Source organism: Pinus tabuliformis, chromosome 6 (genome assembly GCF_031772625.1).
Source record: "Pinus tabuliformis cultivar Carrire ecotype Pingquan chromosome 6, CPIR1, whole genome shotgun sequence".
In the NCBI taxonomy this organism is placed as follows: domain Eukaryota; kingdom Viridiplantae; phylum Streptophyta; class Pinopsida; order Pinales; family Pinaceae; genus Pinus; species Pinus tabuliformis.
Genome location: NC_142292.1, coordinates 1,390,276,131 through 1,390,280,805, shown reverse-complemented (window position 1 = coordinate 1,390,280,805; position 4,675 = coordinate 1,390,276,131). Strand labels below are relative to the sequence as shown.

Below are 4,675 nucleotides of genomic sequence, written 5' to 3'. Positions count from 1 at the left end.
CAACAACTAATTCGATATAACGGTGAGGAGAACTCTTAGGAACACGTCTCTTCCTGACGATATGGATGTTGCTACCTGCGTGATAGGATGGTGTGATCAGTAAATGGTGTGGCCAGTTGACCTGCGGTCGCGGAGTCGACCTGTGTGGGCGCGGTTCAATTGTAGAACGTGCTGCTTTTGGGTCAACAATAGTCAAAGAAGTATTGTGTGGGATTCAACATTCATTTTTGCCTCAATTGGTGGGGCACATGGAGCCTATTAAGATTGTTGCCTAGGTGTGGATTCGAGTAGTGATTGCAGAGTTCCTTTGATGTGCGAGATCCCTCCAATCCTTTGAGGCATGAGGATCCCTGGTGTGGTGGCTCGACCTGCTGACCCGCAGCGGAAGTGTGGCTGCGAGGAAGGCCGGGAAGAAGGCCGAAAGTCATTGCACTGTCGAGAGAGAGGGAGGATGAGAATTGAGCAATTGGTGCAGGCTACAAGTCTTTATTCTTCTAAGATCGTTTCTGTGTTGTGAGTTTATTAGCCCGGACCTTCGAATCCAACACTTACTACTTTCTTCGGTGGAAGCAATGCCTCGAGTACCATCAGAGGTGCTTGCAGGTAAGAGAACATGTAAAGCGAGGGATATGGAGTCCAATATGTAGCATTGAGTATAGCTCAAATATTTCAACAAGTGTTGAGAATTCAAATACATCATTTGATGCAGTTCACCACAAGAACTAAATAAAATGTTGATCAAGATATGTAATCTCCCGTGTGAGGAATGCACAGTTACAAAAATTGTCCGTGTCATCGTTGCTTTTAGTGATTCAAGTCATTAAAATTGTCATACCATATTAAATCATTAATGTAAATTTGGTTTAAAGAATCTAGTGACATTTAGTTTGGCCAACTATTGTCACCACTATGTTGGAATTGGCCATTTCAACAGTAGACAATTTTATTTGCAGAAATGCTTAAAAACCAGATATGATGAAGACATGAAAATTTGCATCAAAGATTAAAGGATGATGGACAACCAGTTAAAGTTTGTGGAATAAACTCATGATCATAGTGCATTATGAGTCACATATTGTAACTAGAGAAAATCTACATGTCATATATTGTTTTATAATGGTTAGTTGTGGTCATTGAAAGGTTTTATGTACCTTTTGTAAGACCTAGAGAGGCATGCATACCCTTTGTAATGTGTTCCCTCTATTAGAGAGTTTTAACACCCTAGAAGCGTGTGTCATGCAGGATGGATATACTTGGGTGGCCAGTATTGGTTTTAGACTCCATGAGGTGAAATTTTATATTTAGGGGGAGTTCATCGAGAGGTTGGATGAACCATGTATGTGAAGGACTTCCTAGTAGACTAGCGGTTGCTGCGATTGGAACCCCTGTTTTTCGGTAGATGGTTGTTCTTTCATATGGACATCGACAATTACATGAACAAGGTACAAGGTGTAATTACAAGACTGGACCAGATATAGATCTTGCATATTGATATGGAGACAAGTGATCATTAAGGGGGAGTGTTGGAAAATGTAATTTTTACTTGTCTCAGTTGTGACTTTCTATGTAAAAGAGTATGTTTTTATTCTATAAGAGTGGTTTCCCTAGTTTTATGTGTGATTAAAATATTTTCTTAACCAACTAATTGTGTGTCCAAAATAATTTCCCTAAAACAATTTTTCTTATATATATAATATTATAGTTGATCAATAATAAAAACAATTTACATTATCAAATTTTATTTTTTTATTTCGTATCAATTAATATTAAAATTTACTTTTATAATTATGATATATCTTCTAACCCCTTTTTCTTCGAATTATAAAAAAGATTCATTTCCTTTTTTTCAAGTCTTTCATAACCATTGCAGCCAACCAACAACATTCATGAATTCAGCTCCACTCCCTTCATTATTTTTATCATTATTTAATCAATTAACTATATAAAAAAACTCAAGTCTCCGTACTAGTTCATATCATATCAAAAACTCATCTTAAATTAACAAAAAAAAATTAACGGAAAGAACACAACGAACCAGCAACGTTAAGGAATTAACCTCCACTCCTCTTCATAAATAAATAATAATAATAATTATTTACTTATTATAAGTTTACACAGACTAACTCTGTTACATTTTGGTTCGTCTGCGAACATAAAAGATAAAATTTGGCGATCTAGTTGAACGTAGGGGATGATTTTTTTGCCGAAATGAAAACTTATTGTAATATGAAATACATATGGTGCAACTGCGGTTGGTTACCTACAGGATGTCACAAACCGTGGGCGCAAACGAGAGGACGTTGCGTTCGTTGTCATAGAATATTTGATAATTCTGCTGCTGGAAATTACCGAATATCGAAAGACCGCCTAGGTCACTGGTGATGGGTAGCATTGCAAGGCAGATGACGTCACTGTCAACAGCCAATAAGTAATTCTCCGGGGCCAAATTGTAATCTGCTCCCTTGAAATGGAATGTCATAGTAGGAAAACTTGGATTTGAGGAGCCCTGTTTGTTAAAGCAGAAATCCAGGCTAACGCTTGAGGCATTGGCCCGTGGGAGATTAACCGATGCCCTCAACGTTTCCTTGACAGCGTTATAAGCAGTCCGTGGCAGAAAGCTGTAGGTGGTTCCAGTGTCAATGATAAGTCCACCAGAGCCATCAGGTTGAAGATCAAAGGTACCAGCAGGGATACTCAATGATTGGCCACCAACGCTGATTCCCTCCAATGATAGATAATAGAATGATGGATTTGCGCTGCTTTGAATAATAGGAGTAGAACTGACTGTCATGGCATTCAAGCTAGCAGTGTGACCTAAAAACAGAGGGCTGGTTTTGGAGGGAGAATCAGTTACAGAAACCAAACAGTAAGAAAACCTATTTCCCAACGACGGGCCGAGCTGTGAGACCAAGGAGAGAGGTCCTCGTCCGAAGCCTACTACCCCACTTCCTTGCAAGCCAACTCCTCCATTGTCGTTGCCGCAACCAAACGCAATACGAGGAAGTGGTTGAGAAGAAAATGCAAAGTTCTCGAATGAAAGAATGCCGCGGGTGAAGGACTGGTCAGCATAGGTATAGTTATATTTACAGGCTCCATTATTGTTGCAAAGAAAGGCCGGAAGAGCCACGCACAAGGAGTCCGTGCAGGGGACTGTAATGTAAGTGGATGACCGCGAAGGATCATAGACTGGAGTTGATTGTTGATAGCAATTAATACAGGGCTTGCACTGGGCCCATATTAGATCACTCCCGGTGTCCAAAATTGCAGAAAACGATAATGGAGGCATACCAATTCCCATGTTGATAAGAAATTCTTCATTTCCTGCGCTTACTGGAGCCTGGATATCTGCCGTTTGAGCATCACCCTGAAATTTATTTCCAGACATGAGCTGCAGCTTTTGAAGTCTCTCGTGACTGCGATGGACTGCACGTTTCCAGCGCTCTGTGAATGTGACATTCGCTGAAGTAAATGAATCTGCACGCACAATATCTATTCTCAATCCATTCAGCGGTTGCACCGAATTTAACGCATGCAAGCAATCCATCAAATCAAAAAATACAGACAGCAATAACAAAGGAAAAAGGAAAAGAAGGTGGCCTTTGCAGGTAACAGGAGATGCGGATACTGATTTTCTCGCCATAGCGATCGAGAAATAATATTTCGTAACGTAAACAGGAAGAGGATGAAGGGATGACATGTTCTATTCCAATCGACGGCGTTGCATTGATATAGATTTGAGGTATCAAGTCAGTACCATCGTCATGGTAGCAGGGAAGTTGTCCATACAACAATATAGATCATAAATTTATATCTTCCATCCAAGGAATAACATTGTAATTTGTAATGTAATCCACCCTAATGACGGCTCCATCAAATTTAGCCACTCAATTTGTTCCATAGAATAGATCTCATAAATTGGGTCCCGCCTGTCTCACATAAACAAGGAACTTAATGCGAAATATTGCAGTATTTAACTATTGGCTTGGGCGGGAAATCTGGGATGGTGAGAGAAGGTGAGATAAAGCGAACATTCTCTCCAATCGGATTGTCCATACAATATCAAGTTGATCATTTTTAATAAGTCACTGGTTGTTTGTTTTGTAAGCTAAATTTCAATGCATTTTGCTTCACCTATTATATAATTAGTATATAAACCATAACTTATAAGTTAGGTTAAATGCTATATTTTCAATAAAGTTATATATTCTTTCCAACTTTAATTATTGTTTTTTTGAAGTTAGCGTGAAACATGTCTTAATGTATACTTGAATTAAGCCTACTCAAGTACACAATGGACTTCGTTATGGATCTCACCCAATCGTTATGGGTCTCACCCAATCGATCTCGTAAAGAAGAAGCCTTTTATTCATCCTCTTATTGGGGAGGGAATTGACATAGCTATGGAAATATAGGGTGAAAATTGTAAGACACATTGGAATAAGAAAGACTTTCCAATTCATGGACTACCCTATTATAGTTGTGTGGAATAATCTATAAAATATCTATAAAATATTATCACGTTATTTGTGCTCCTGGTTCAACATTATTAGGATATGAATTAGGGTGTGATTTTTTTTGGTTTAAGAGTGAAATGCAGTAGTTGGCGACCAAAAAATATTCTCAAGAAAATAAAAAATATATATCATAGATTATGGTGAGCGGAATCCTAAAAAGT

The 4,675-nt window shown here is 38.6% G+C and overlaps 1 pseudogene; it reads right to left on the bottom strand.

Moving 5' to 3' along the window:
- Positions 1–2,190: 2,190 nt before the first annotated feature.
- LOC149263815 (aspartic proteinase nepenthesin-2 pseudogene) lies at positions 2,191–3,640 on the bottom strand (annotated as a pseudogene).
- Between the last annotated feature and the right edge of the window lie 1,035 nt (positions 3,641–4,675).